This window comes from Theropithecus gelada, chromosome 13, assembly GCF_003255815.1.
Source record: "Theropithecus gelada isolate Dixy chromosome 13, Tgel_1.0, whole genome shotgun sequence".
Taxonomy (NCBI): domain Eukaryota; kingdom Metazoa; phylum Chordata; class Mammalia; order Primates; family Cercopithecidae; genus Theropithecus; species Theropithecus gelada.
Genome location: NC_037681.1, coordinates 98,612,174 through 98,624,519, shown reverse-complemented (window position 1 = coordinate 98,624,519; position 12,346 = coordinate 98,612,174). Strand labels below are relative to the sequence as shown.

The 12,346-nt window shown below is 31.2% G+C and overlaps 1 long non-coding RNA gene across 1 annotated transcript in view; it reads left to right on the top strand.

Moving 5' to 3' along the window:
- Positions 1–12,346, top strand: part of LOC112605269 — a 557,341-nt gene that overhangs the window by 505,293 nt on the left and 39,702 nt on the right. The window lies entirely within an intron of this gene.

Here is a 12,346-nt window from a genome sequence, read left to right as displayed (position 1 = left end):
AACTTGAGGGGTAAGGAAGCTGAGGAGAGCAAAACCACCTGGTGATTGAACAAGTCCCAGAGGCAAAAACTTCTTATCTGAGCAATTTAGAAGGGAGCAAAGACCACCAGGTGACCATCTAAAAGGCCATCTGGGCTGGGTGTGGTGGCTTACGCCTATAATCTCAACACTTTGGGAAGCCAAAGAGGGTGGATCACCTAAGGTCAGGAGTTCGAGACGAGCCTGGCCAACGTGGTGAACCCCGTCTTTACTAAAAATATAAGAATTAGCCAGGCATGGTGGCGGGTGCCTGTAATCTCAGCTACTTGGGAGTCTAAGGCAGGAGATTTGCTGGCACCTGGGAAGTGGAGGTTGCAGTGAGCCAAGATCATGCCATTGCACTCCAAACAGGGGGCCTACAACAGCAAGACTCAGTCTCAAAAAAAAAAAAAAAAAAAAAAGGCCATCCGGAGGCCAAACTCCTTATCTGGGGAATTTAGAGGTAATCAGACTTCCCTGGTATCTAAGCCAACATCTCATTCTGGGCCTCTTTCAACTTTGATAAGTAACTAAAATTTCTATACATACTGAAACTAATTTTACAATCCTAAACTCCTGCCATAAGGTCCATAAATGCTCCTAAGGAAAATCCACCAAGGCGTGCTCAGTACTCTTGCTGAGGCTCCCCACTGCACCCTTTTGCACCATTATTCCTTTCTAATAAACCTTCCTTTTTCAAACCTATACTGTTTGTCAGAAAATTCCTTTTATCAATCTGTGAGTTGACCACTTCCTGGTGCCAGGGCTCTGACACCTCGCCCAGCAGAAGCAATCATCATGAATGAGGGACCTGAAATCTCATTGTCTGAATGCGATGATCTGGTGAGTTTCAGTGCTTTGATACTTTTTGAGAGACCTGGGGGTCCTTTCCTGAGGAAGGCACTCAGATAAAACAAATATAGGTTTTAAGCATTAAGACCAGAAGGGTCAATTTTTATGTTTATCCAAAAAAAACTATCTATGGGACTATTGGGTAGGTTTCAATAGAACAGTAAGTTCAGCTTAAGATCCTAATAACTGTTGAAGAAAGAAGCTACAAAAAAGAAAAAGGATTGGCTAAAATTAGCTAAATGGTATTGAATTAAAAGCCAACATACCATTATAAACTTATTATTTTTAATAAATAGATAGATAGAGATGAAATCTTACCAAAAACCCAAAGTAGCCTAAAGGATTTCCAAATGGCTAAAGCTGGCACAAGTTGAGCAATAAAACATTTATAATATTGGATTGTAAACCAAAAATAAAATTCTAAGGCCCCCAACCATCTGAATGGACTTCCTTTTCTGCCAGGGCTCTTAAAATTTAACCTGAAAGGAAGAAGAGATCAGATATGCTTCATTATACCTTTTGGCATTAACAACAAAGACTTTAAGTCTGATAGGACTCATTTTACAACCTAATCTCCCTGAAGCCTGCCAGCAAAAAGCTTCATCTGCGTAGTAAAACTTTGGTCTTCACAACCTATTATGGCAACCCAGACCCTTCTATTGATCTCAGGTTTTTAGACAAACTCAACCATTGTCAACCAGAAAATGTTTGAATTTACCTGTAGTCTGGAACCTACCCCCTCGCCGCCCCTGCCAGCTTCAAATTGTCCTGCCTTTCTGTACCAAACTAATGTGTTTCTTAAATATATTTGATTAATGTCTCATGCCATCGTAAAATGTATGAATCCCAGCTGTACCTGGACCACCGTGGGCACATGCTCTCACGACCTCCTGAGGGCTGTCGTCACAAGTCATGGTCACTTCACTCATATTTGGCTCAGATAACATCTCTTCAAATATGTTACAGAGTTTGACTCTTTTCAGAAAGATTATAACCATCAAATAAAATGAGCATTGATGAACGTATACTAACACAAATAAATAAATAGAGCAGAAGGATTCTGTCTTCTTTTTAAATGTAAAATGTAAGAGGGAAATAGATCACCATTTGGAAAGAGGACCACTTTAATAATTAATGAAGACAGCATTCACTGGCTGACATTAAAATTAGTGAGTAAAAATTTAAGGAGAAATAGAATTACAAACTCTCGAAGCATGTACTCAATATATTCATTAATTACAAAGGGAATGATAGTAACTTTACAGTGGTGAAACCTGGAGAAACTACCTTGCACAAGTCATCCAGGGCAACACCACCAGTAATAAGATATATCAATATCATGATCTCTGGAATGCAAATGCACTGAGGAAACACTGCCATTTCTATGGTACTCTTGCCAAGAAAACACAATTTAGTCCATTCATGAGGAAACAGCGCACTCAAACTAAGAAACAGTTGAAAAACTCAACTGATCAATGCTCTTCAAAAGTGTCAAGGTCATAAAAGACAAAGAATAAAAGGGGAAAATGTTATAGACTGTAGGAGACTGAAGAAAATAAAAAAGTACATGCAATGTGGAATTCTAAGTGGGATTCTGGAACAGAAATAAAATAATCGTAGTTAAAAAAAAAACAGGTGAAATTTGAATAAGTTCTTTTAGTATATACTATTATGCTGGTTTTAATTTTCTGGTCTTGATCATTACACAGTGGTTATGCAAGATGCTAACATTTGGTGAAAATATGCAAGAGATATATGGAAACCCTCTTTACTATTTCTGCAATTTTCTGTAAGTCTAAAATTAGATCCCTTCCCCAAGAGGCTTAAAAACATCAAAATAGAAGGTAGCCTTACTCTAACAGATAGAAAATAGATGACTTACTGCTACACTGTATTACTCTTGTTTGGATAAAGCCCTGAAATGCAGTATTATCTGGAGGTGGAAAATATACAGGCCAAAAGCATACCCTGCCCTGGAACAAAATGCAAGAAAAAAAAGACAAAAATAATTAGTTCTCCACCCTTGTCTAGCTATGCCCAATAGTTATGCCTCTCTCAAAAGCTTTTCTTTCGTTCTTTTAAAAATTTTTGCTTGACTGAAATTTCAGTCATGTGTAGAAAGTAAATAATTTAAGAATGTGGTTTCTATAGCCCTTTAATTAAAAATTACTGAAACTGTTTCTCTTTATTGTGTTATTCTGGGTTCTTATGGGTTAACATAAATATTGTCTTTGATTTTTTTCTTTTTTGAATTTTGGTAAATGGGACAACCAGGATGGATAAAAACAAGGTTGGACATTTTAAATAAATATATTAAAACCATCCCTGCTCTGTAGATGTACAAGCGTACCTATTTAACCTAGGAGTTTCTGAAAGTCATGTGTCCCTATAAGTACGTAAAAACTGTATAAAAAGATACCAACTTAGTGCCAAAATTTGTTTAAATTAATCCTCCAGAAAGGAGAACTAAAAACAATGCCTGAATATTACCAGGAGGTAGATGAAAAGTAATGAAACGTATATCACTTTTACAACTGTGCATGAAGAAATGCATTATAAACGTTTAGGGTTAAATTAGGAAAAACTAAATCATTCAAAGATACTTGGTGACAAGTTCTTATAAAAATTTGTCATGTATAAATAATAAAATCATGAAATCCAAGACTAATGAGTGTAATAAAAAGAAACATTCAAATTAGTCAAAGTTTTACTATGTTTTATTTGAATTCTATTCCAACGTATTTGATAACAGTAACTTAATTGTATTGTTATTGCTGTACTTATTCTCTTTCTGAACTTAGCACTATCTTAGCACTATCAGTTGTTAACTTAGTATGATGCCCAGCCCAAAGTAGACATTCTATATATACTTAATACATAAAAATAGTATACTAGTCATTTTGGATATTTCACAATACAGTTCCTACTTCTTAAATCTATTCTTTTCAAAAAGTACTGCTATTTTCTTAATTAAAAGTTATGTGTATTCTCTGGGATAATTTGGAAAACTGAAAAAGCAAACTCAACAGCCACCTTAGACATAACCACTGCCAGTGTTTGGAAAACATGCTTTTAGTATTTACCACTTTAGCTCTCTATATACATCAGGTACATTGTTTGCTTTTGCATTTACATGGCATATTGGGTATATTCTTCTTGTCATTTAAGATTTTTCTGTGATATTACTTGTAATTATTCCACAACACTCCATTATAAAGAGGTACTATATTTAGGCACGTTTTTGATTATTTACATCACTATAAATATTAGGAAATAATATATAACTGTGCAATAAATGTTCTTGAGGCTAAAATTGAGAACAACTTTGTATATTTTGAATTCATCCCATATAGAAGAATTCCTCACTTCAATGTGGTGCACATGATAAAATTTTACTATTTATTGTCAAATTGTTCTCCAGGAGTGCTGTGCATTTCCACCCACATGGGTAGGAGTTTCTGCTTCTCAATAAAATGCATGCTTTAATATTATTTGGAATGGATTATTTCAATCTAACTAATATAAGCTTATTTTAAATGATATTATAGAGGAAAGCTATGAAATAATATGAACCATTCAAATAATTAAGAACATATATGAAAGTATAGAAAGACAGAATATATCTGATCCATCAAGCTCACTTATATAAGCCAGTATTTTAACAGTCACTTGCATATTCTAAGTAAGAGAAGTAGGAACAGTACTTACTTTCCTTGTGGTAAAAAACAGTAGTTCAATACATATCTACACAACTGCCACAAAATTTTTTTACAAGCCATTAAAACTCTAAAAACCACAGCAGAAAAAGAAGTAGACACTTCAAGGGAATTTATTAGTAGTTCCTCCAAGTTATTCAGTAGCTATTATTAGTTTACAAACTATTTAGCAAAGGATACAAAAGTTTAGCTGAAGGGAGGTGGTCATAGTAAACAGAAACAGTTGCAGCTTTGCAACCTCTAATTACAAAATTCTGCACTTGGAGCACAAATCTACCAGTGCTAACTTCAATGTAAAGACTAATTGAAACAAAAGAGGTTAACAGTACAGCAGCACATGTTATAACACACATATATGCATATATTATACAAGAAATCTATATATTATGAAAACATATGACAAAATAATTGTGAAATATATTATAAAGGGTGTGTATATTGTATATTGTAAAACATGCCTATATATTGTAAAAATATCTAAATACATGAATAAAATTAAAGGTATGTGTATGTGAGTGTGTATATATACCTATATACATCTATAGAATATGGTATACACCTATATATATACCTATGGAATAGAATATATATAGGTGTATATATAGGTGTATATACACACACACACACACACACACATATACATACACATGCACACACAGACTCTTTCATATTTGGGGATATTTTCAGGAACCACTCTTTCACAATAAGTGCCCCTAATGGGAAATCTTTCCTGAAGGAACTTTCTTAATTTTCTAACCATAACCTCACTCAACTTCAACCAGGACACATTCTATGTTGGAAAAATTCTTCTCATTGCCTGGGGAGGATTCCTGAACAGTTTCCTTTCCTATAATATTTAGTTACTGAAGCTCATTTTATTACGGTATTCACTATTCTTTGAATAAGTACTACTTTAAAGATGTAGATTAAAATTACGAAAGAGAATATAGATGCAATAATGTAGAAATAATGGTATTTTTTTCCAGATATCATTGGTATAATCAATGTTTATGACAAGTGCAGTAATTTCAAACGATCTTTTATTAACATACTTAATTTTTAAGAAAATAGTTTATTTTTTGGAACAAATACAGGTATTCACTACATATAAAGGGTTGTTTCAGAGTGAAAATGTGCAGGCCTTGTTATCAAGAAGATTAAAATTTATTGGAAGATCTAAAATAGGAACAATTATCAGTACAATAAGGTAATATTTAAAAAGTAACATAAGGCAAATACATAGTGCTAGTAGGTATAAAATACCAAGTTTAGACTACGAGAGAGCTTTATGAGGAAGCATATTATGTAGATTTTTTCTCAGCTTTAATGAGGTATACTTGACAAATAAAAATGAAATACGTTCAAGACATAATGTGATGATATGATATATATCTATATTTTGAAATGATTATCACACTCAACACATCTATCACAATTAGTTATGATTTGTGTGTGTGTGCATGTATGTGAGTATATTTAAAATTTATTCTCTTTTCAAGTGAACAATGCAATAATATTAACTATAATCACAGTACTGTACATTCTGGAAATATATTCATTTTATAACTGAAACTTTTTACCCATCGACCAACATCTCCCATTTCCCCTACCCTACAGCCACGGGAAACAACTATTCTATTTCTGCTTTTATGAAGTCCATGATATATATTTATACACACACATACACACACACACACACACACACACACACACATATATATGAGATATCTATACCTTTTTGTTGTGTTCATTGCAGAATTATTTACAATAGCCAAGATATGGGAAGAAATGAAGTGGCCATCTATGGATGAATGAATAAAATGTGGAATGTTATTGGAATATAATAAAATTAAATATTATTCATCCATAAAAAGAAAGAAAGCTTGTCACTTGCAACAACATGGATGCATCTGGAGGATGTTATGCTAAATTGTATAAACCAGACACAAAAAGGCAATTACTGTATAATCTCACATATGGAATCTAATCTACAAAAAATGTCTGTGGATTTTAAATAGATTACTTTCTTACATGGATATTTGCTACTGTTGTCATATGTATTACATCTGTGCACATTATCAATCCCATAGTACAATATTATGCTACTCTTTTTTTTTCTAAAAGTTTTATAGCTTAATGTTTTACTTCCAAGTCCATGATGAATTATGAGTTAGTTTTGGTATAAAGTATGACATTTAAGTCTACATTCATTCTTTTGGCCTATGGACATCCAAATACCCCAGAATGATTTGTGAAAAAGGATATCCTTCCTGCATTGAATATTTTTGTGTGTATGTGTCTTTGATAAAATTTAGTTGGGCACATTTGAGTCTATTTCTGGGTTCTCTATTCTGTTTTATTGACTTATGTGTTTATTTCATTGCCGATATTGCCCTGTCTTGATTAATATAGCTATGTATATATTAATATAGTATAGCATTAATATAGAGTGGAGAGATTTCTTCTTTTATTATTCTTTGTCCAGATTGTTTTAGGTATTCTAAGATCTGTATATTTCATAATGATTAGAAAAAGCTTTTGTATATGCACAAAAACTTGGCTGGAATTTTGATAGAAATTGCATTAAAACTGTAGATTAATTTGTAGAGATTTGACATCTTTACTGTGAATCTGAGTCTTCCTGTCTATGAGCATAGTATGTCTTTTCGTTTATTTAGGTCTTCTTTGAGTTCTTGAGCATTTTATAATTTTGAATATATATATATACAATTTTGAATATATATATTATATATATACATACACTGTACATGTTTATTAGGTCTATTTCTATGTATTTCATTTCTTTGAAGCAATTGTACGTGGTGCTATATATTTAATTTTGGTTTCTACATGTTCCATTTTAGTAGATAGAAATGCAGTTTATTTTTATGAGTTGATGTTTTGCTACCGCCTTACTGAACTTTGTTATTGGTTTTGGGAGTTTGTTCTTTTGCATATTCCCATGTCTTCTGCAACAACAACAACAAAAAAGTATTTTTTCCTTTCAAATATAAATGTGGGTTTTTAATTTTTTTGTTTGTTTTACCTTATTGCAATGGGTAAGACTTTCAGTACTATGTTGAAAAAGTATAATGAGACTGTATATCCTTGACTGATTCTCAATCTTAGAGGTAAATAATTTAATATTTCACACTGAAGATAATGTAGTTACAGGGATTTTGTAGATGTTCTTTACCAAGTTGAAGTAGTTTTCATTCATGCCTAACTTACTGTTTTTATCACTAATATACATTGAATTTTGTCAAAAGCTTTTTCTACACCAAATACTATAATTTTTATTCTGAAGATTGTTGACATGGAAGATACCATTGATTGATTTTCAAGTGTTAAACCAGATTTACGCACCTGAAGAAAATCCCAGTTAATCATGCTGCACAATTCTTTCTGTGTATTATTAGATCTAATTTTCTATGTTTTGTTGAGTATTAGAATACCTAACTTCATGAGGTAACTTTATCTATATTTTTCTTTTTATATTGTCTTTGTTTGGATTGAATATCAGGGTAATATTTGCTCAATAAAATTTCCCTAATTTGCTATTTTCTGAAAGAGATTGTGTAAAATTAATATTAATTATTCCTTAAACGTTTGACAGATTCTTCAGTTAAACCATTTAGAATCTGGAGATTTCTTTTATTGAGAAGATTTTAAATGAAACATTCCAGTTTTATTGGTTATAGGTTGAGTCAGATTATCTATTTCATCTTTGATGAGTTTTTGCCGCTTTTGGTTTTAAGAAATTGGTTCATTTTGTTTCTAAGTTGTCAAATTTATGAACGTAATTTTAAAAATTATTCCTTTATTATGTTTATTCTTTATTTTTGTCAGTATTACCAAATAGAGTTTAATTAATTTTATTGAATCTTTCAAATTACCAGCATTTAGTTTCATTGATTTTTCTCTATTGAGTCTCTTTTTGTCATTCTATTTATTTTGGGGTCTCATCTATATTATTTCCTTTCTTTTTTTCCTTTGGGTTAAAATAACCAATAAAATAGATCTTCCCTTACTAGTCACTCAAGGTGGGACATTAGATGATTGATTTGATACTTTTTCTTTTTCCTAACATAAGTATTATTACTATACATGTTTCTCTCAGCATGGATTTAACTGCATCCTACATGTTTTAGTATGTTATATTTTCATTCTCGATTATGTATTTTAAATATTTTTAGACTTTTTTACACATGTGTTATTGATTTTGTTTCTTTTTATTTATAAGTATTTCGAGATTTTCCTGTTATCTTCTGTTTTCAACTTGTAGTTTGATTCCATTATGGCCAGAGTATAATTTCAATCTTTAACATTTGTTGAGGTTTATTTTAAGCCCCAGGATATTGTCTTTGTTGGTGAATTATCCATGAAATTCCTTTTTTTTTCTTTAAGATGCATCCTAATGTTATTCAAGTTTTTATAATATTAACCAGAATTGTAGTTACCTTACAATTTCAAAAAAAATATGTATATCTAAGAAGTTACCTGAAGTGTAAATGTCTAATTATGGCTTAATGTGTTATGCATCTAAAGAGTTCCGCTTACTTCTAGAATCAAAGTGTAGTGTCAGGAAGAAAAAAGTCCCTAGACTGAGAAAAAAGGATTTGGGATGATGTATTTGAACTTGAGCTCTGCCTTTTGTTACCTCTTTGATTTGGGGCAATTCATTTAAACACTTTGAAGTTTGGTTTCCTTCCCTGTAAAATAATAATCATATAGGGCTTGATGTAGAAATATTCCCTAAAAATACTGAAATATTCTTTAATACCTGTCTAAAGAAAATGAAACTTCACGTGATAAACTAGTAAACTCTCCAAATTATATTCTATTTCATTGTAAAATTTATTATTTCAGCGGGAAATGTATTTTGATGACATAAGTGCCGAATTTTGAGGGGACAGGTAGAAATTGGGAGAAAGGTAGTGATTTTTTTTAACTCATTGACTTGTTTATCAAATTGTACCCTTAGAGTCAAAAGTAACATATTGAATTTGTCCCCTTTACCAAATATTGGTCTGAGATTCAGAGGAAAATTAGGCACTGTTCCTGCTGAAAGAGGTTCAGATGGTGGGGGAGATGAAAACAGAAATAAACAAGAAATTGTTTTAATATGGTCATAGAGATGTGAAAAGCAGAAGGAGGTTGCAAACCAGGCAGCTAGAAGAGTAGTAACATAATTAGCCTTAATATGGGATTTCACTGAAAACTCAGACGGAGCTCAAATCTGCCCTTGGTTGAGCCATTATTCTCATGTTGAGCATTCAGCTCTTGAAAGGGACATTACAATGAAGCACAACTTAATCCTCATATTCCAACTTTGAAGCTTGACAGTGTTAGTTCCAGAGTTTGTCCAGTTTTAGTGTTTCCTCTAACTTTTGTATAATTCGTTGCTTTTTTGTCACTTTCACTAAATTATGCTTATTGGTAGAGACCAAAGAATGTGTACATTTTACAGAAAAAGCTACAACACTTATTTTTCACATATGAATTGTTTGGTACATTTTAAATTTAATATATAAATAAACTATATAAAGAGATTTCCTTTTTTTCCAAGTTTAAAATTTCATCAATAAACTGATATGATGGCATATATAAAGCACCTCTCTTTAAAAATTTTGCTAACTTATTCTTTTTGTTCTTTTATTGTACTTGCTGATTTACTAAACAATAAATTAGAGGGGAAACCAGTAGCTTGGTTTCCTCAATCAACTCACTATGTGGCACGGGCCACGGCAAGTCTAATATTCTGTATCTGATTTCCCTGCTTATAAAGCATGTTTTGTTGCTGGTGGTACTAAGGACTGTCAGGAAGATCCAGCTAAAATAACCTGCCATCTGTAAATAAATCTATAGATACAATAAAACAAAAGCTATTCCCCTCTACTTTACTAACTCCGTATCTCCATCCGGTGGTGCCAAACAGTAACTTCAGGCAATAAAAGCTGTAAGAAAAAAACAAGTTTTGCTTCAGTGTTCATCATTCTTGTATTTATGAATGTGTTATGGCAAATATTATTATCTACAGCTCATAAAAGAGCATAATTAAAGTGTTTGTTTTCTAAATTATAATATATTATACTACACTAAGTTATATGTTGATAGAAAATTGGAGGTGGTTGAGAGAAAAATAATTCTTTACTTTTTAGATGGAATTTTTGACTTAATTTAGTTTTTGACTCATTTTTTTAAATAAAAAAATGAAGGTAAAAAAATTCCATATTTACATCATATTCCCTAACTAAATATGTAAATATTTATTCTTCATTTTATGGTTGTTGATTTATCTCAGTACAAGAAGAAATTATGACTGCAAAAAATATATTATTTAAAACTTAACATTACTAAAGAAAAATTTTGTTGAGTTTTGGCAATAACTTACAGTTTTAACAAGTTATCTGTGTAAGTTATTAAAGGAACCACCCAGTACATTTTTTCTCTCTCAATTCTTGTCAAATTTTGTAAAATACCACTTTTTGTTGCTTAAATGTTCCTCTGCTCCTTAAAAAAATACTCAACAGAAGTCAAAAATTTCTACCTTTGACAATGAATATAGTTGCTATGGAAATAATTATGACTTTTGGTATAAAAAGGATCCAAAACTAGAGAATTTGAAATGTTAAGAAATAAATACACCATTATCATGCAAAACTGCTTGGTAAAAAGAGACATTTAAAAAATGTATACTGAATTAATCAGAATTGTTTCTAAATAGATTTCCAAAATCCTTTTCTTTTTTTTTTTTTTGGAAAAGTTTTGTCAGCCTCAAAACTTTTAATAAAGTGCAGTAAGCAAATGGAAGCTTTGTGTATGACCACTCCACACTGACTCATGAGTTACTTACATGTAAAGCAAAGAGGTTTTAAAAATTGAATATCTTTTTCCCAATAAAAAGTTGAATACTGAGATTACCTGGCATGGTTAATACACAGTTTAAAAATAATTATTATTTTCTACTGTAGGTAATGATTTTACTTTTCCCCTTTCTGTTGTCATATTTTTATCCTTCCTATCTCAGTTAAATACATGATTAGGAAATAATATTAATATAGCAGCTTCTTTTTAATTATTTGTGTTCAATTGTAAACTGAATAAGTAAATAGAGTCCGTTTTTATACTATTATTAGAGTCAATGTCCACTAAATATATTTTTGAGAATTGAAAGAATATTCATGTGTGAATGCATACACATTGTTCTAAGCCTTTTTATTTCACATTTTCACTTTTTTCTTAAGTATGCATCATGCATCTCTCCATGTTAGTACATAAGGATTTACCACAGTGTTTCAAATGATGGTAAAGTATTAAAACTATAGATACATTGTAGTTACTTAATCAATACATGATTAAAATGCATTGAGAATTTTAAAATGTAAATAGTATGCATATGTAAAATGAACATATTACATAAGTAGATGCACATACATATGGAAAACCAAAGGGAATTTTTACAACCATTTTGTGAAGTCTCTGTTTATGCACATACTTTTTGAATCCATAGAAGTTATTTTAATTGGATAAGTTTCTAAATATTAAATCATTTAAGGAAAATAAATATATTTTTAGAATTTTAATTAAATTTGCAAAATTGACCTTCACAAAGACTGAAACAGTTCATGTCATTTACTGTCAGTAGTGAGAAATTTTAATATTTTGGTAAGAATGAGGCATTTTATTGCATGTCAGACATTAATTTGTTAATAAAATAGACAAAGGCTGGGCACAGTGGCTCATGTCTGTAATCTCAG